General features: G+C 39.5%; 1 protein-coding gene across 4 annotated transcripts in view; it reads left to right on the top strand.

The window, feature by feature from the left end:
• STXBP6 (syntaxin binding protein 6) overlaps nt 1-21,044 on the top strand; it is a 272,926-nt gene that overhangs the window by 150,864 nt on the left and 101,018 nt on the right. The gene's annotated exons all lie outside the window — the stretch shown is intronic.

The raw sequence follows: 21,044 nt of genomic DNA, 5'->3' as shown, positions 1-21,044 counted from the left end.
AACATCGTCCTCAATGGTGAAAAACTGAAAGCATTTCCACTAAGATCAGGAACAAGACAAGGTTGCCCACTCTCACCATTGCTGTTAGCCACAGCAATCAGAGAAGAAAGAGAAATAAAAGGAATCCAAATTGGAAAAGAAGAAGTAAAACTGTCACTGTTTGCAGATGACATGATACTATACATAGAGAATCCTAAAGATGCTACCAGAAAACTACTAGAGCTAATCAATGAATTTAGTAAAGTAGCAGGATACAAAATTAATGCACAGAAATCTCTTGCATTCCTATACACTAATGATGAAAAATCTGAAAGTGAAATTAAGAAAACACTCCCATTTACCATTGCAACAAAAAGAATAAAATACCTAGGAATAAACCTACCTAAGGAGACAAAAGACCTGTATGCAGAAAATTATAAGACACTGATGAAAGAAATTAAAGATGATACAAATAGATGGAGAGATATACCATGTTCCTGGATTGGAAGAATCAACATTGTGAAAATGACTCTACTACCCAAAGCAATCTACAGATTCAATGCAATCCCTATCAAACTACCACTGGCATTTTTCACAGAACTAGAACAAAAAATTTCACAATTTGTATGGAAACACAAAAGACCCCGAATAGCCAAAGCAATCTTGAGAACGAAAAATGGAGCTGGAGGAATCAGGCTCCCTGACTTCAGACTATACTACAAAGCTACAGTAAGCAAGACAGTTTGGTACTGGCACAAAAACAGAAACATAGATCAATGGAACAGGATAGAAAGCCCAGAGATAAACCCAGGCACATATGGTCACCTTATCTTTGATAAAGGAGGCAAGCATATATAGTGGAGAAAAGACAACCTCTTCAATAAGTGGTGCTGGGAAAACTGGACAGGTACATGTAGAAGTATGAAATTAGAACACTCTCTAACACCATACACAAAAATAAACTCAAAATGGATTAAAGACCTAAATGTAAGGCCAGACACTATCAAACTCTTAGAGGAAAACATAGGCAGAACACTGTATGACATAAATCACAGCAAGATCCTTTTTGACCCACCTCCTAGAGAAATGGAAATAAAAACAAAAATAAACAAATGGGACCTAATGAAACTTAAAAGCTTTTGCACAGCAAAGGAAACCATAAACAAGACCAAAAGACAGCCCTCAGAATGGGAGAAAATATTTGCAAATGAAGCAACTGACAAAGGTTTACTCTCCAAGATTTACAAGCAGCTCATGCAGCTCAATAACAAAAAAACAAACAACCCAATCCAAAAATGGGCAGAAGACCTAAATAGACATTTCTCCAAAGAAGATATACAGATTGCCAACAAACACATGAAAGAATGCTCAACATCATTAATCATTAGAGAAATGCAAATCAAAACTACAGTGAGATATCATCTCACACCAGTCAGAATGGCCATCATCAAAAAATCTAGAAACAATAAATGCTGGAGAGGGTGTGGAGAAAAGGGAACCCTCTTGCACTGTTGGTGGGAATGTAAATTGATACAGTCACTATGGAGAACAGTATGGAGGTTCCTTAAAAAACTAAAAATAGAACTACCGTATGACCCAGCAATCCCACTACTGGGTATATACCCTGAGAAAACCATAATTCAAAAAGATTCATGTACCAAAATGTTCATTGCAGCTCTATTTACAATAGCCAGGACATGGAAGCAACCTAAGTGTCCATCATCAGATGAATGGATAAAGTAGAAGTGGCACATATATACAATGGAATATTACTCAGCCATAAAAAGAAACAAGATGGAGTTATTTGTAGTGAGGTGGATGGAGTTAGAGTCTGTCATACAGAGTGAAGTCAGTCAGAAAGAGAAAAACAAATACAGTATGCTAACACATATATATGGAATCTAGGGGAAAAAAAAAGGTCATGAAGAGCCTAGTGGCAAGACGGGAATAAAGACACAGACCTACTAGAGAATGGACTTGAAGATATGGGGAGGAGCAAGGGTAAGATGTGACAAAGAGAGAGAGTGGCATGGACATATATACACTACCAAATGTAAAATAGATAGCTAGTGGGAAGCAACCGCATAGCACAGGGAGATCAGCTCTGTGCTTTGTGACCACCTAGAGGTGTGGGATAGGGAGGGCGGGAGGGAGGGAGATGCAAGAGGGAAGAGATATGGGAACATATGTATATGTATAACTGATTCACTTTGTTATAAAGCAGAAACTAACACACCATTGTAAAGCAATTATACTCCAATAAAGATGTTAAAAAAAAAAATCCTAGCCTTCACTTGGTATTTCCAGTCTTATTTATTTATCTATTCATTCATTAATGCATGCATGACATCATGGTGGGTATGTTGTGGTGTTCTTTTTTGTTTATCTAAAAAAAATGTATGTCTAAAATGACCCTAAATAGCTGGGTTTGAGAACATTTTGATTTTATATAATGAAAGAAAATGTTAATATACTCTATACTTAATCCTACATTTCCATAGGTAAAAAAGCCAAAAAAAAACCAAACAAACAAAAAAATCCTGCGTATACAGGCCAATTAAATATTTTTTCCTCTATTTATTTAAAATAAGACTAGTAATTAGATTCTCATTTTCGTGGTTTGGCTTTTAAATATAAATGCTTTGCTTTAAGTTAAAATTTCAAGACTCAGTCTGTCCTGGGTTAATACAGTTTATGCTGCCACAAGCAGAATTGCTCCTTCTCCCAATTAAGCAGACATCCCAATTTTTGTTGCCTTCATCTCTGCTTTAGATTTCGCTGGTCATCATTTACTTCTGATATTTAGTAAAAGCCAGGCAGTTGGGAGTCCTGGTTCCTTTAGAGAACACATACACTATACTTGCCTTATAGGACAGGCTGATTGCTTCAGTGTTGGATGGGGAGATAATTCATTTTCATGATTTTTATGGCAACATCATTGGATCCTATCATTTTCACAGTCTGGTATGGACTCCATTTCTTTCTTTTTAGATCCCATGAAGACAGGTCCAGAAACCTCTAAATAGCACACTGAAAAAATTAGGCATGACTAAGCCACAGTAGCTCAAGGGAACAATTTTGCAAAACTTTCTCTCATCCTTTGGCCCAGTTATTTGGCGTAGAGCTCTTCCAACATTGCTCTCCCAACAGAGGCCTGACTCTTAATCTGTATCAGATGCAAGGAGGAAAGCCTGGAGTTTATTTTGGACTTCATGATAGATTAGAAAATCAGCAAATGCAGAGTTTCTTTCTTGCTGTTGGCAAATGGTTGTATTTTGTTTTGACTCTTCTACTGCTCTCCTGTAGCTCAGAGTTCTGTTGGGGTCTGTTGTTCTACAGAGCCTGGGATAGTACCACACCCAGTAGGTGCTTTGATAAAAACATTTCGGTGATAACATTATCCCACCAGGGTTGAAATGTAGCTCTCCGATAGAACTGAGAGGAAAGAACTTGAGATGTGTTAGCCCTAGGACTTCAGGGAAATATGTAAATTCTCCCTCCCTCTGTGTCTCCCTCACAGACAATAGAAATGTGCCTTTCCCTTAATATAGTTCCTAAGAAGATGGAAAAAGAAAAATTTTATATTAGGAACAAAATCGAGCAGATGAGCTAAGATTGTATGCATTCGTTTTAATCTTTCTTACTGTTTGTAAATTACAAGCTGTAAAACATGATGCTCTGTGTGGCATTTAGCAAGTTGCTTAACCTCTCTGTACTTCTTTCTTTATGAGAGGTGGTACTAATGATATCCAAGGACCCTCTCAGGTCAGAGGTCAACAAGTGACCACCTAGCACGGTGTCTAAGAGCATCACTCAGGATACTTAGTAGATGTGTGACATCTGAGTAAGTTACTCACTTTCTTGGTGCCCTATGTAAGATGGTGATAACTATAGCACCCTCCCACCCCCACCAGCTACCATGATTCAGTGAGGCAGAAAAGCACTTCCAGTTCCTCCTGGCAAAGAGTAGTTTCTCTGAAGTGTTAAGTAAGGGATCCCTGTAATATCTGTGCCAATTTGAACTTATTAACATCATTTCCTAAGAAGTATCTTTTGACATTCTTACTGGGATATGAAGGAAGACAAATCACTTTTTATTTAATGTAGTGCTTTAATTTCATTGAAATAAATTTCCAAATCAAATTATATTAAATATCCAGAGATATTTTAGAAAATACAAACTAGTAAGAAGAAGAAAATCATTAAGTGACTTATATGCTTGCCACCCAAATATAATCATTTTGTTTTGTTTCCAATCAGGCTTTGATTTTTTTCTTTTCTATTCATAGGTTAACTTCATTTATTTTCCAAGTTATAATCATTCTCTATAAACCATTTTGATTCCTAATCTTTTCATTAATCATCAGTCATAAGCATTTTCCTGTTATTACCTGGGATTAATTAAACATCACCTCACTGGTTGCATAATCATTTTAAATAGATACTTTTTGATTTATCTTTTGCCAGATTGTTGCATATCATGGTTGTTTATGATTTTTCAGCCCTATAAATAGCGGTGCAATAACTATCATGTTCGAACTTAAGTTTACAGGGTTCATTATTTCTTTAGAGTAGATTTCCAAAAGTAGAATTATTGGGTTAAAGGATATGAATATTTTGAAGAACTTGAGTTTGCCATGTAACTTTCCAAAATTGTTGCTAATAGTAATGTATTGGGATGTCTATTTCATCATATTCCAACAGCATTGATTACTATCTTTTTTCTAATCTGTGCCATTTGTAGGCAGCTTCTGTAGTACTACTACTGTTTTAATTTGTGTTTCACTATTGGGTGCCTAACAATTTGGTCATGGACTTGCTTAGTAAAGGTATTTGCTCTTTCAGGAAATGTCTGTTCATGTCCTTAACCTGATTATTAGGAGTGTTGGTGTCTTCCTCGCTAATTTGTGTGAGTTCTTTTAAAGAAAAGAACACAGCCTACATGTGAAATATTTGCTAAGAATATTTCCTCTTGTATTTTTGCCTTTTATTTTGGTTATGATCTTTCAAAACCATGCAAAAATAAATGAGTGTAGATAGTTAAATTGGTAGTAATTTTCTGTTGCCATTTCTTCTATAATTTCTAAGTTTAGAAGCTCTTCACTTCGTGGAATTTGGGTAATTATTCAGTTCTGTTTCCCTCTGGTTTTCCTAGGAGTTTGCATATGTATTTATCTATCTATATCTATACTTAATGCCTTTATAGAAATTTAAATGCTTTTAAAGAAAAAAAAAAAAACAACGTTTATTTCCTTAGTTTTCTTTTGTCAGGTGAGCCATTGCTATAGCCTGGACTCAAACCTAAATCCCTTGACATTTCAATACTTGGTTAGAAAAGCCTGTGGTTTCAGTGGCTTCGGTAATATTCCCCAGTGGTGCAATTATACTAATGAGGATCACTGTCAGGGAGTATTTGTTAAATGCTCCCTGTATGAGGCAACATCTAGTCATGATAGGTGGACTCCTTGCTGTAGAAGAGATTGTGGTCAGAAATGGAAACCTGCGATGCTCCGTAGACACTTACTGAGAAAGCCTCTGATGTGAGAGATGCAGCAAATGACTTCCCTGCTCTGTCCTCAGTTTCCTCATCTGGGAAATGAATGAGTTGAACTACATGATTTCTAAGGAGCTCTGCAGCCCTGAGATTGCTGGGTTTGATGTACAGAGACCCACGTGTGTACAGACAGCTGTGTAAAGGTGAAATGGCCTCTGTCTACATTGGTTCACCATCTGTTTTCCAATTTGCAGCATCCTAGGCTTTGCTTGTTTACACTTGGAGAGACAGGCAAGCAAGGACTGATAAGAATAATAAGGAGGAATTATAAGTGCCAGACAGTCCAAAGGCACCTTCCCCTTTAGACAAACCTCCACATCAGCTAAGTGGTCCTGGAAAATTGGCTGCTAGGAAAGATGGCACTGATTACTCACACTTATATATTGATATCACCTCTTAAAAGGTTTCCTTGGTTTCTTAAAGCACCATGGCCACTAAACCTCCTTGTTGTTTGTAAAGGTGCACAATTCCTCATCAAAACCTTGGTCCCAGATGTGTTTTAAAATTCAGAATTTTTCTGAGTTTTACATGAACTAAATATTATAATATCCCCAAATGGGGCTTGGGGCAGTATCCCTAATCAAACATATTAATATTTTTGCAGCAGGATGCATGAAGATTCACAGTAAGTTCGATAAATAATGACTATAGGTAACCCCACTTCGTTTCATGGCAGGTTTTGCCATCAAATGAGGTACAAAAACATCTTTTTGTTTCTGTGGCTTTTTGGATCTTGGAAAGTGGATAAGGGATTGTGGGTCTGAGTATCCCTTTCCAATTCACCAGAGAAGACTCACCTCCTCAAAGCTCAGATCCACTCAGAAGGTTTCCCTCTGCAGAAACCTTCCACAGCAGTTCCTGGCAAAGAGACACTGGGACCCAGACCCCATCTGGCATTAAAGGCCTTTCATCCTGTCTGCCATCCAGTAACCCCTCCCCACAAGCCACTCACTTGGGCCACAGCCATACTTACCTGCTTCGACATATTCCAGACTTGTTTACTCCTGGCACTTCTGTTTAGCTGGTTCCCTCTATTGGTGACACACTTGTGTTCTACTGCTCCTCGTTCCCGGCCCAGCTTTTTTTCTGCTGTTCATCTTCACTGCCTTCCAGGCTCCCCTCCAGGAGATCCTCCTAGATTTCCCTGTTTGGGGTGACTCTTTCACTCTTTTGTTCAGCCTCTATATTCCGTATCTTTATTATGGCACCTATCAAAGACTGCCTGGTATTAGAATAGCTTGTATGTGTGTATCCTCTACTAAATTATGAAGCCCTAGAATAGTGGTTCTTGAACCATAATATGCATGAAATGCTGCTTGTTACAGTACAGATTCCTGGGTTCCCCCTTCCCCTCCTAGGAGATTCTTTTTCAGCAGGTTTGAGTGAGATCCAGGTAACTGCATACTAATAAGCCTCTAATAATTTAAACTGTTCTATTTCGTCTCCTTGACTATCAGGAGCTCGACAGCAGATTCTATTCTTAAAACAAGAAGCTGCCCCAGGACTCCAGAATCAGAACCTAAGCCCAAATTGTGGCCTTAACATCAATCCACACACAAGTGCTGCCTTTGTTTTTCTTGTCTTATCTCTTCTCCTTTGTGTAACTCCATTAGAAATTAAATCTATAACAGATGATGGTGATTATGGGATAGTCTCTAGTAACAAGTATATAGGCAGTTTCTTGGTAGAGCAAAACGAGTCAGTTATGCCTTTAGGAACATCAAAGTGTGGGAAACACGGGACTTCCCTGGTGGTCCAGTGGGTAAGACTCCATGCTCCCAATGCAGGGGGCCCAGGTTCGATTCCTGGCCAAGGAACTAGATCCCACATGCCTGCTGCAACTAAGAAGTCCACACGCCGCAACTAAAAGTTCCCACATGCCACAACCAAGACCCGTGTAACCAAAATAAATAAGTAAATATTTAAAAAAAAAAAAAAAGTGTGGGAAACGGCCGTGGCCAATGCAAAACCATCTAAGTGCCAGCAGACTGACAGGTTGGTAATCGATCTGGGGATACTGGATTATGGACTTGAAGGGCTGAAGAATTCATCTGTGACATCCTCTGCCTAAGACAGTCATTTCAGAAGTTCTGCTGCCTATTCTGCATTTAGATTTCTGAGGTTGGACAGAGCCTACCAAAGATACCCCAGAGTGTTCTCTTTTGGATTCTGATAAGAATGATGTTGATGAACATAAGTATTCATGTAACTGATGTTCAGTGAGCTCTGTGTGCTGGAACTGTGTTAATCACTTTACATAAACTACCTCATTTAATCCTCAGGATGGCCCTAAGAGGAAGTATATTCATTGCCTCATTTACTAGTGAGGACCCACATGCCCAGAGAGGTTAGGCAGTGTGTCTGTGGTAACACAGCTAATGAGAAGTGGGGCAGGGATGTCAGCCCACGTGAGCTGACTCCAGAGCCCACGCTCTTTAACTGTTCCAGCTGCCACTTTTGAAGTTCTCAGCGTCCTGACTTAGTATTGTAATTGGAACAGCACTTTATCTTATGTGCACATGAGAGAATTTATTTTTTTTCAGTTGTATCTTTGAGTGTGTAGTGTGTGAATGAGTATAACTTCCATTCTGTGTGTATCTGGACGGCTACTAGGCATCATCTGGCATATGGGCAGCTTGCCCAACACAAGGACACACCACCAGGAGTGGCTGGGTGCTGTCGCAGCTCTTTAGAGAAGAGAAGCGCAGCTCTAAGTTGCACTTTCCCTGAGCATGAATGCCAGTGTGCCTAGCCTGCGGTTCAAGTCAGAGAGGAAGAAGGGCACTCTACATGAAATGTAAGCACGTTACATTTAATTCACTTCTAATTGCTCTTAATGGGACAAATAGAAAGGGATAAAGAGGGTAACATGTGAGAATTCCCTGTGACTTCTTAAATTAGTTTCATGGCTGTAGTCAATCAAATGGTCATTTCAGTAGGAAAGAGTCTGGAGGGTTTTATGTTCTGTACCTTGCTCCTTTGCTATTGGTATTGGAAAATGTCACTATCTTGACCAACTATAAATTAGACCGATTTCAGTGAGGAAAGCATTTCTTGGAGGCATTGAGGTGCTTAACACACTGACCATGGTTGGGATTGAGATGAAAATAGATATTGACTTGGCATTATTTACTTAGAATCTTAGTTTAGAGGTCAGGACTAATACCTGAGAGGTAGAGAAAAATCGCCGGACAGGCTCAAGGCAAATATCATAAAGCTGCTGGCATATAGCAAAGAAGAAGCTGGGGAAAATTTCCTGAGCATTAGTTTAAAAAGACAAGAAATAAAGAGAAGTGTTAGAATGGGAAATTTTTTAAGTTTCTAGGAAGTTATACAAGCAGGAAGGTACATTCTCCATCAGCTTTTCATCTGCCACCTTGTAGCGCAATGCAAGAGTTCCGTGGTTAGGTAGAGAGCGGGGCTGTCCCCTGCCCCGCTGGCCTATAGGGAAGTTATTCAAGCATGAGTAGAGTTGTGAGACGTGGGTAAGTAAGTACCCCATAAAGCATACACGTGTGGGCAAAGCCAACTCTCAGACTATGAATATAGTCAAAAGAAAATGCAGTGTGTTCTGCGAATTTGACTATGCGGAATCTGTTTAGAGCTCTTCTAACCAGCATTAACTTCCTGTTCCTAGGAGACCAGCCTGCTCTGCTTCTCCTCCAGTTAACTAGGCTGTCTCTGGTCCTCTGCCCCCTCCACCCTGCCAGGCTGCCTATTAAATATTTCCACCTGACCTGAATCCAGGCGTCACACAGCACCTCCTGGCTTCCCTCCCGTGAATGACTATCAACTATATCACCCTCTATCTCTTTCCCTGAGCTAGAAACCTTAGAATTGAACTTGGTCTTCCAATTTTTTTTCACCTTTTACGTTTATGTCAGTTACCAAATCCTCGTCATTTTGCATTGTTTGTTTCAGACCGGCGTCTTCTCTCTTGTGAAACACCAGGATGCTTTCCAAATTGATCTTTGTCTTTTTTGTCCTTTTCCGTTCAGGAAATCATCAACTCTGCCAGAATGTTTTTATTTCTCAAATGCAAACCTAAGTAAAATAGTCCTGCTTAATTTCTGAAACAAAAACCAAATTCTCCAGCATGCCTTAATCAGGTCCCATGCTGCTTTCACCGTAGAGCCTATAGACATGTGCTTTTTCTTTTCCTCTGGTTTGATGCTGTGTGCATATTTTTATTATCCTTGACTGTGATTTTTATTCTTATTTATATTTTATCATTATTTTATATTTTATGGTCTTTCTGTAAGATGTCATTTGCCCAAAAGAGACATGACTGGATTGAAGTGCAAACCCAGATTTTACTGTAAATGTGGCTGACCCTTTACTGAGATTTGTGATCTTATACTTGAATGTCATTAGGGAGGTCTAGTCTCTAACTTAAGATTTCTTGGAAAATATTAATGGGGGAGGGCATATATTTTTATTCCCGTTTGAACCCAGGAGAATGAAGTATCTGACTAGTGAGTATCCCTCCCAGCCCCAAGTGCTATTTGTTGATTCTCTGTTGGTGTTTACTCACAAGATTTTAGTCGTAACAGGAAATCACAGATCCCTCTTAAATACCTGACATTTCACACAGATGGGCTTTGTTGTTGTTGTTGTTATATATACCCTTCATTCTGACACTCTAAATGTTTGATGGTCCCAACCTAGGAGGCAGCTGGCAGGTCAGAGCACAGCCTCTGAAGCCGAATGGCTACATTATAATCACAGTTCTACCACCAACTAGCTGTGTGATCTTGGGTACGTTCCTTCATTTCTGTGTGCCTTTATCTCTCCATCTGCAAAGTGGATTTAAGAGTGGTAAGTTTTTCAAATTTACGGTTACCAAAGGGGAAAGGAGGTAGAGAAATTAGGAGTTTGGGATTAACAGATACACACTACTGTATATAAAATAGACAGCCAACAAGGACCTACTGTATAGCACAGGAAAATATATGCAATATCTTGTAATAACCTATAAGGGAAAAGAATCTGAAAAAGAAGAGATATATATTTGTTGTTAGAGCTGTATTTAATCATGTGTAAGGTCAACCTCCCTTTGTTCTCCGTCAATATTTCTACCACTGGATCAAAATTAATCATTTGGGGATAGCCAGCATCTCTGGACATCTGAGCGGGCAGGCTGCACCGCACCGTCACCGGGAGGCTGAGATCACAGCGCCCCTTGCTGTTGAGATGCGGTTCCTGGGCCCTGGTCCTTGCTGCACGTCTCCCCAGAGAGCTCTTCAGAGCCGCAGAATGTGGAAAACGAGGCTCATTCTGCTCCCTTTCCTGGACTGCGGGAGTTCTATTTGCAGTAATTGATAGTTGAGAACGCGCAGGGTCCACTCGGCTCCCTCCTGGTTCCCTCCAAGCCCCCTCTCGGTGACATGTTGGCAGCGTGCCGCACATTTGTCATCTTCCCTGGTGGCCGCCGAGGCTCAGCAGCTCTTCGGGCCGCGGGCCAGGTGGAGCAGCATGGGAGCCGCAGAGCCCAGAGGACTGCCGCTCAGGGATGTCAGGGCGACACCTGGGTCCCAGTGAGCAGGGTCAGACACCTGCTCAGGCGGTCGGCTCCAAATGCTCACAGCTGTGGAGCGGGAATGGGCCCTGCCCTTTGCATGACTGTTCTGGAAAGAGGGACTCTCGTTGGCAGGGTGTGGCTGGCACAGTATCAGGATCGCTTTCTGAGGATACAGCCCCATGTTTTCTTCCCTCTCAGAAATTTCTCGTTAGAGGATAGGAGCATCTGGCTCATTTCCCAAGTCCTCTGGCAACCTCTGAAATTTCTAAAGCAAAGTAAACAGATACATAATTTTAAAAGTACACAAATACATAATAAAAAGTTGATTTAATTTAGAAATAAATACTACTCCCTAAACTCAGGATTTGTACCTAGACTTTTCTTTCTTTTCCCTTCCTCCCATCCTCCCTTCTTCCCTGCCTCCCTCCCTCTCTTCTTGTTTTCCTTCCCTTTCTCTATCTACTTACCTCTTTCCTTCTTTTCTATTAACTTATTTATGCATGAAGTGTTCATTGGCTGCCTGCATTGTATTAGACACTGTAAACACGTGGGTGAGCAAACAGACACTGCGCTCTAGTCATAAAGACCTAGTGTGTGTGGGGTGAGGGGGACACAGTCAAATAATCTCAGAAATATGTAATTATACACTGAGAATAGGTACCAAGAAAGAAAAGTGCTAAGAGCCATGGGCATTTATAAAGGGGGCCTGATCTGGGTTGGGAGTTGTGCAAAGGTTGTCCAGAGGATGTGACTTGACTTTCGAGCTGTCCTAGAAGGATGAATCAGAGTTAACAAAAAAGTGGAGGGGCAGGAAGGCAATTCCAGGAAGAGGAAAATTCATGCTTAAAGGTCATGAGATGGAAGAAGCAGTATATGTTTGAGACATTAGAATTTTTATGATGCAAATGTCAGAAGAGAAGGATTGGTGTTCCATTAATCTTTTAATTTGTCATGGAGATTTTATATATTTGTAAAACAAATCAAAGTTTTACCTAAATATTTTTTCAGATAACTTTTTCTAAGTTATTAAGGAGATGGGGTGCCCTCAAGGCTAATACCAGTTCTGGGTGATAAGTTTTCCTCTGTTTACTTAAATAAGATATAGTATTCAAAAGGATTCTAAGTAAATTTCTAGGGGGCCTCCTGACACTTTTCTTCCTTTATACTATGGGGCAGGAGTGGGAGAGAATGAATTAATGGTGAAGTTTTAGTGTGAAATGAGATTGTGATCTTTTAGTCACCTCAGTAACATTGTCTTTTGTCAAACAGGCTACACATCACAAGATATAAACAGCATAATTCAAGGGGTCATTAGTCCCCATTTATCCTACAGAGGGAGAAGCTCTGGGAGAGACAGATTTAAATTCCCAATTGATTGCCCTCTCCTTTTTTATTTTAATTTTTATTGAAATACAGTTGATTTACAATGTTGTGTTACTTTCAGGTGTACAGCAAAGTGATTCAGTTATATATATATATATAAATATTCTTTTTTTACATTCTCTTCTATTATAGGTTATTACAAGATATTGAGTATAGTTCCCAGTGCTATACAATAGGTCCTTGTTGGTTTTCTGTGCCCCATTCTTTTTTTAAACTGGGCACATTTTTGCCTCAAAATAAAATGTCCGTTGAGCCCGTTTGAAGGACTCCATGATTGGCAGAGACAGTCTTTTCTCCTGACTTGTTTTTGGGCTTTATTTGGACCCCAATTAACACAGTACCCAAACGTATCTGTGTATAAAAGTTATTATAAACCCTTCCTTAGGAAACTCCCTGAGAACGAGGGTATAACTGAACAAGAGGGAAACATGAGATACAAGAAACAGGGATTCAACACAGGAGAGAGAGAAAGGGAAGTCTTGAAATGAGGGTCAATATGGAGCCCTTATGATCACAGCACACTAGGCACAAACAACTGCAAATGTTAGGAGTCTACCCTGATACTTGATTGATAGCTTGGCTACGTATAAAATTCCAACTTGGAATGATTTTCCTTTGAAATTTTTGAAGCTGTAGCTCTACTGCATCCTAGCTTCCAGTATTGCTGTTGAGTAGTACAAAAGGTTCCAAATTATTGATCTTTCCTATATGATGTCTATTTTCTTTTTTTCTGAAAGCTTGTAAGATCTTTTGATCCCCAGTGTTATGAAATTTCACAATAATATATCTAGGTGTGGTCTCTTTTCATCTATTGTACTTGGACTCAGTGGCCTCCTTTAGTATTGAAATTTATATATTTCAAATTTTCTTGAATCATTTTGTGCATGACCCCCTTTCCTCCCTTCTTCCCTCCCTCCCTCCCCTCCCTTTTACTTTTTCTTTTTCTTTCTGAAACTTGTTATTCGTATGTAGAGAACATTGTGATAAATGTGGTGAATTACCTCACATCCATTCCAACTTTCTTCTAGTTTACCTTTGGGTACTTCAGAGGCTGGAAAACTAAATACTATATATTTTCAGACTCTCTTGCAGCTAGTGTTCTGGATGTGATTTAGATTCAACTGTACTTCTTCCTATTCTGTTGGCAAACATGGTCATGGAGGCTTTTTACCCTGGGACAGCATTAGCAGATATCCCAGTGTTTCGTCACTAGCTCTGTGAGGGTCAGGAAGCAGGTTCCTTGCCATTCATTTTGCTTATATGGATTGTGGCAGGCACAGCCTGGCTTTGGAGCCAAGAGCAATAGCTGTGACTCTCTGATCCTGGCAACAGTAACATGCTTCTGTATTCAGCAGCTATATGTGGCAGTTTGCCACTTCAGGAGGGAGTCTCCTGACGTTACAAGTGGTTGCAGCTCCCTCTGTGGCTTGGTTCTTTGGTGTAGGTTGGGAGTTGTACTGAAAGCTCAATCTCAAATCTGTTTCTTTAGTCCTTCCAGTGATTATGCCATTTAATGTATTGTAAGAAATGATTCTGCTGAAACTAACAAGAATGGATTCTGTTATCTGCAGAGGACCCTTTGCAGTATGACACTCCTGGATTTGCTTCTCTAATTTCTTTTACTTTTTTTTCTGTCTTTCAGCTCTGTTTGTCTTTCAGTTCCTTAACTTTAGTTTCTAACCCTGCAATTGAGTAATTGAGTTTTTTTAAATTCATATGTACATACACATATAATATCTAAGTACATTTTTTCTTCGTGAATGCTCCTATCTTATAGTGTCCTCTTCTTATTTTATCAGTAGATCACCTCATGTTATCTTTCTGAAGGAATTAATGATAGATTTTTTTTTTTCCTTTTAAGTTTTCTTCTTTCAGCATAGTCCCTATTTTCTCCAAGCTGCTATTGACTGTCTGTTTTGGGTCTCTAGCTCTGACACTAAAGGCTTGGCTCAGTGATTCTTGATTATCTGGTCACATTTGAGAGAAACCCTGAACCTGTTGTTGGGTGTTTTTACCTGTAGGCTTCCCTGTAAAGCGGTCCAGTTGTGCTCTTTCATTAGGGGAACCCCTGATGTTGGCATCTTCATAGTTTGCTTCTGGTCCAGGTTAGATGCCCCAGAGACAGATGTCTAACAGTCTGCCTGTAAAGTATGGGCTAGCTACCAGGATCCTGGACGCTGAGTATGGAAACAGTAATAGGAGTCTAAGCATAAGTATGTGAATATTCTCTTTGAAGAAAAAAACAACAAGTGCTTTGAGCACTTTGCCTCACCCTAAACTGTGTCTAGTACAGAGAGGGTTGGAAAAGTCAGGCACACATCTGTAAGAGCAGAGCAGGGGATGAGCCGTCTAAATGATTCTAGAACAGCCTTTCAGTCATTTCTTCTATTTTAGCTCCATCTTTACCCCTACATTCAAAGGTGCCTGATGCCTTAAAATTCTCAGCTTTAGGGGGAGGTCCTCTGTCATAAATTGGTGTTTTTAAAATTTTTTTTATTTTTACTTTTTTAGCTTTTCCCCACTGCCAGCTCAAGTTTCAGCTTTCTTGGTCTCACTATTTGTAGCCTGCAAAGTTTTGATGTGTATTCTCTCCCATTTTCTGTTTCTTTGTGGGTTTATGCCTTTCAAACAAAATTCCGCTACTATCATTTTAGGCAGATTAAAGAGAGACTGTTAGTACAGGTGTGTGTGCAGACCCATGGTCTTGACCTGAGAGGTGTTTAACTTTTCTGTGACTCATGAGGAATAGAAGCGTATTGATTTGCTTTCCATAACTTCACTTGATTAGTTATTAAAAGTAATTGTGAAATGTATGTCTTTAAACTGTGTGTTATTAGGGTTAATTGTGTGTGTGTGCGTGTGTGTGTGTGTGTGTCTAAGCTTAAAATAGAATGGAGAATAGCTGAAAGAAAGAAATGCTATGTGTCCTAAAATATACACTGATTTCTTTCCTTCACTGCTGGTAGGACTTGCTTCAAGATGCACTAGTACTAAAGATCTGTTCTTCAGGATGGTTTGAATATAGTTAATGGGAAGAAGCATCTGCAGTCCACATCTCTGCCTTAAACCCTTAGTGTAGGGAAAGGAGTGGGGTTTTGGTATTCTTTTTTTATGTTTTATGTGATGGGAATTTATATTCACCATCCAAACAGCATGCGTTTTTGGCATTTACTGCTGGGGACTTGTGGCAAATCAGAAATGATTTGCTTGAGTTCTGTGAAACCTTTCACATCAGCAGATTCTCAGCGTTCTCCATTCCTGGTGCCTACAGCAAAGATTTAATCAGCCCTATTTGCAAAACAAAAAGAGAAAAAGGGGAATGGCTCAAGGGAAAGCCCATTAATGTTTCAGACCACTGATTGTTGAATCCAAATATAGATTTTAGGAAGGAGGGCTAAACTCAGATGAGGAGAGTGAATTTCCTCTAAAACATAAACCTTTTTGTTTTTGCTGTGAAGAAAGGGACTAAAATTGAACCATGGAAGGGAAAAATTGATAAAATTGAACCATGGAAGGTGTTCTAATGATAATAATGGTTTTTGTTTGGAATTTCTTAGTTCCTAGTGATAATAAATTAACAGGTTCAGTATTTTGCTGATTTTGAGAAAAAAAATCAGAATAGATACATGACTTACCTTTTAACAAATGGTACACTTAAAAAGTCTGTTATGAAACAAAGCACCGAAGGGAAGATAAAGGGTATATCGAGTATAATAGTTTAGAGGGTTTTTCATTGAGGCCTTGACTGTCAAGTGCTCATAAATTTGTGGAAGCAGAATTCAATTTCTGCCAAAATGTGTTCTTTAATACTTTGAGCCCTGGTATCACTTAGGGTACAGAAGAAATTAGATGAACTAGAGTCTGTAGTTCATGTTAATTGTGTAGAAACATGGTGTAAGGGGTTTCATGTTTTCACTGAACGTGTTTGGCTGTGTCTTTGGGGAGGATTTAGGGAGTAGAGGGATAGCTCAGTACCTATTTGGATACAAGAAACGGCACTGTATTTTTTTACTGAGAGTTGGGAAACTTGGATTTTAATCCAAATTTATCTACTAACTAGTTGCATGACCTGAAGCAAGTCCTTCTCAATTGTTTTGTTGGTAATTTTTTTAAACTCTGAGTTAACTAAGATGCATGTGGCACGAGAAGAAAATAATACAGAATTATGGTGGTGTTACTTTGAAAGTCAGATGTGAGTTCAGTCTGCATGAAGTGCTGGACAAAGCATAATTATTTAAAGGTTAAAGCTGAATAACAAACCATAATGGTAAACTGAATGGTTGGCATTCCACAGAGCAATTAATACCACTGAGATTCCAGAATAAAATAGTGAGAACATCTAATCTGAATTGTTGATGAGTTCTAGGTATCAAAGATTTCCCAGAGATGATTGTTATGATAAGCAAGGTTTATTGAGTGCTTAATACATGTCAGGCCCTGTATTACAGGTCACTAAATGCATTAGCTTATTTATGAGCCTCATAACAACTCAGATTTATAGTTACTGTTACTTTACCTACAAAATAGTAATGATATCTCAACCGAAATCATTCAGGTAAGAAGGGTCAGGTTGCGGACTTGGAGCTAGATCTGCTTGACTCCCAAGCAAAATGTTTTTAACCACTATGCTATGTCAAAAACTGGCACCAATTGAAGATTGTATCACGGAGTACAATATCAGAAACAGCTAATGCTTCTTTTCTCTCTTTTATGAACTCTAAACTATTGGAGCTAGTAAAAGATTCAGCAAATTATGTAACAATACAAAAAGCGTTTGTCAGACTGTCCTACCCCGTAGGAGATTCTAGTCTGGCTGAGGAGGTCAGAAATTCAAGCAATTTGAGTAAAGGATACAAGGTAGTGTGTGATCACAGATGAAAAAGCTAGGTATATTTACCCTAAAAAAGAGCAAATTCATGAAGATTAATTTCAAATATCTAAGGATTAGTAAATGAAAGGCAAGCCAGATTTATTTTCTGGGACTTGAGAGCTGTGTTCTTATATTTCTGTACATGGAGTTAATGGGCATCGATCCACAAGAGGTAGTGAGTGTCCTTTCACTAGGTGAGTTCAAGCAACACAGATGTCGTGGAGGGAATTCACACAGCCAGGGCTCTTTAAGGTCCTCTTCAAGCTGAAAATACTTAGAGGTCAAAGATGTTATAGAAAAGGTCAGTTTGGACTAAATGGAATGAATAGGGAGGATTTCAGGGAGAAGGCAAACCTTGAGCTAATAGCAGAGAGAATAAGTGTCCTTCATTTGTGGGTTAACAGGTCAAACTGCTTTTACAAGTAGAGAAACCGGAGACCCAGAGCTGTACTAGGGTTCACCATCTTGGGCAGGTCATCTGTTTTCTGACCCTTGCTTGCACCCACCTGTGAAGGTAGGGGACTGGGGGTGATGGTCTTAAGGCCTGTCCATTCCAGGAACTCACAGGGTCCTGAGGTGCCTCTCTCCCGTGGCAAGCCTGCCCAACCTTAGCAGTCTGCCCTGTGGCCTTTGGATATGCCAAATCTTGAGTACAGAAAACAAGCTCTCTGCTCAGGACACTTATTTTGGAGGCGGAGAGACTCACCAGAGAACGAAGACTAGCCTTTTTCAGCAGCTGGAAGAAGACATGGCAACAGCTCAGAAAGCCTCTCCATTCAGAGATCGGTTGTACTTTTTTTTTTTTAATCAGCACTTTGCATCAAAGTGCAGAATAGAAATAGCACAGAAACTCGTGGTCCTCCAGATTTCCAGGGATACTACACAAAGTTTTATTTTACCTTGAAGGAGCAGGTTAAAATAAAGCCTTGAGACTTTTTTCCTTCTAAATGGGTACGTTGTTCCTGCTTCTTGATTTTCCATGGCTGGGCCAGAGCAGAGCACTGATGGAGAGAGCAGTGAAGTCGATCTTGGAGAATCTAGGAAGGTAGCTTCTTTACTTGTGTTAACGACAAAACGGTGGAAGACACACTTCCTTATGTTTTTTTCCCTGCAGAACTTTGAAAATATTTGTTCCTTGTGTGACTTTTGATACAAAGGCCAAAGCCACATCACAGTACACAGTAAGGAGCTTTAAAATTCAGTATCTCATTTTAAGTGTACCTCTCTCTCATGGGGCAAGAATATGAACATGGAGGGTTTAGAGGTAGTACTGAATATGTGCATTTTTTTGGAAAGTTGGCATTGAAGACTGATTTGCCAGGAGAATTCCTTTGATGCCAAAGGAGTGGATGTCTGGGGAAAAGACATAGAGATGCAGTGTTTGAAATGCCATGTCAGCAAGTGTTCCCCATCTCTTACCGACTCCTGGATCAAATAGGCAAAACTTTGGATTTTTCTTATTGCTTTTGGAAAGGGGAGCTGTATGAAAATCACCATCCTTTGGGAAACAAGTCAAAATTGGATTCCTTCAGTATGTCACTGAAATTTAAAATGAAAATTTGTTGATTCAGAAATGGAGATACGGGTACCTTCTGTTCCTGAATTTCCATTATGAATGGAAGATGGAAATCGGAGCCGTTTGCAGCCATTCGTTCAGTCCTTTTAACAAAAACATTTTTTAATTATATTTGAACCTATAAATATGTTTTGACAGGAGGAAACGGTTCTGGGTTTTTTTCGAGTATACCTTTAAGGGAGTAGATTAGTCTGCAACCAGCCTCACTCCACAGACTTGTAAGCAGCTGATGGATCCACTGAATCTCAATGGCTTACTAAAGCCTTTTCTTTCTTTTTGTTCTGTATAAGAAATGGCATTTTTGCAAAGAGAGCCAAAAGTTACATGCTAAAAAGTGAATATGATTCTGTCTTACCGAGGGAAGACAGCCTTCAATAAAACAGGATTTTTGTTTTTGTTTTAGTTATTTTCCTTCCTTTTAAGTATAGCTTGTTATTTTGTTCTTTCCTTTGACAATTATTTAAGAGCTAGTGTTGTGGGAAAGTTCCAATTCAAAATATTTTTAAAAGGCATTCTTCCTGAGGAGGATGGTCTGACATTTCCATTCGCTTTTGCAGAAGAATCCCAGGGCTGTGTAGACACTATGGAAGAACAAATAACTGGTCAGGGAGTCAGCTCCCCAAACCAAACAGCACAGTGGAGACTCAGGGGCAGATTCAGGCCAGTGACGGCAGTGGGTCATTTTTCTATAATAAACAGAATGTTCTGGAAGATTTTTTAAATGTCTAATAGCAGCCTTTAAAAGTACTCAACTCACCTTGGAGACTTTGGGGAGCAAGGAGTTCCCATGTCTAGATAATTCACTTAAAGCAGATGCCTCAGCAGTTATGGGTGTTGGATGAAACCATCACTCAGGAACACTGTCTTCATGGTCCCTGATATCAATTTGGGGGGTATCCTTGATGGATCCCAGAAGAAAAAAAGGATATTAGGTAAAAACTAGGGAAATCTGAATAGAGTGTGGACTTAACCCAATAATGTATCAATATGGATTCATAGGTTTTGACAAATGTACCCCCTAATGTAAGATGTTAACAACAGGGGAAACTGGATGTGGGGGAATGTCTGTATTATCTTCACAACTTTTCTGTAAATTTACACCTATTCTAAAGTAAAAAGTTTATTAAAAAATAATAGATGCTTGTAGAAAATTTGAAAAGTACAGAGAAGTTTAAAAAAAAATTGGATTGCAGTTCTAAGACTCAGGAACACTGTATTTTTGTATACTTTCACATATAGTTAAATGTGCATGCTTTTATGAGATATATATGCATATAATTTCATAATTTCCTTTTCTAATGTACAGCTTTACATATCATTAAATATGTTATAGCATTATAATTATTGCATAATATTCCATTATAAGAAAACAGGTCAGAATGTATTTAACCAATCCCTGCTTATTGGAAATGGAAGTTATTACCCATGTTTCATTATTATAAACAATGCCATGACTTAGCCACGTAACTAAAACTTGTTCACACTATTATTTCCTCAGGAGCAGTTTCTAGAAATGGTATCACGGACTCAAAGAATATGCACGTTTCAAAAATGTCGATAGCTTTTTGGAACATAAATTTGAATTATATATCAAGGGGAGCTGATTATGCATGAGGGAGCATATGAAAAATTGAATTCCTGGTGGGGGGAGGTAGTGGCTGGAACCAGTTAGCTAGGAAGTCGAGGAAGATCTGATGTAAGGGTTCCATTTAGTTGTCTGTCTATTTATTTTTGAGGCTTTACTGAGAACGACTGTGGGTAGGAAACTGGAAGAGAATGAGTAAATAGATAAAGCCCCATTGAGGCATGTGAAAGAGAGCTGAGTAGGTGCTGGTCAGTGCAGGCTGGGCAAGAAGTAGAGCTCGAGAGACGGGTGGGGCAGGCTGCAGTCGAGGATGCTCATCTCCTCCTGCTGGGTCCTAGGAGGACGCAGAGGCACGAGGGTCAGGCGTCTCAAAGTTAGTTAGATTGGGACCACGTCTGCTAGGTATGGGAAGGCCCCTTCTTATGCCCCATCACCCGGAAGAGTGATGAAGGGTAGGTGTTGATGGGCAGTGGCCGCTTTAGGTAGGAACTGTCTTCAGTAGGTTAAGATGTGCCAGACAGTGAGGGGAGGACCCTGGAGAGGAGAAAGCTAACATCCTCATTGGCACCTTTCCAT

The sequence above is a fragment of the Balaenoptera musculus genome, chromosome 2 (assembly GCF_009873245.2).
Source record: "Balaenoptera musculus isolate JJ_BM4_2016_0621 chromosome 2, mBalMus1.pri.v3, whole genome shotgun sequence".
Taxonomy (NCBI): Eukaryota; Metazoa; Chordata; class Mammalia; order Artiodactyla; family Balaenopteridae; genus Balaenoptera; species Balaenoptera musculus.
Note: the sequence above shows the minus strand (reverse complement) of the source record. Positions and strands in the feature narration are given on the sequence as shown.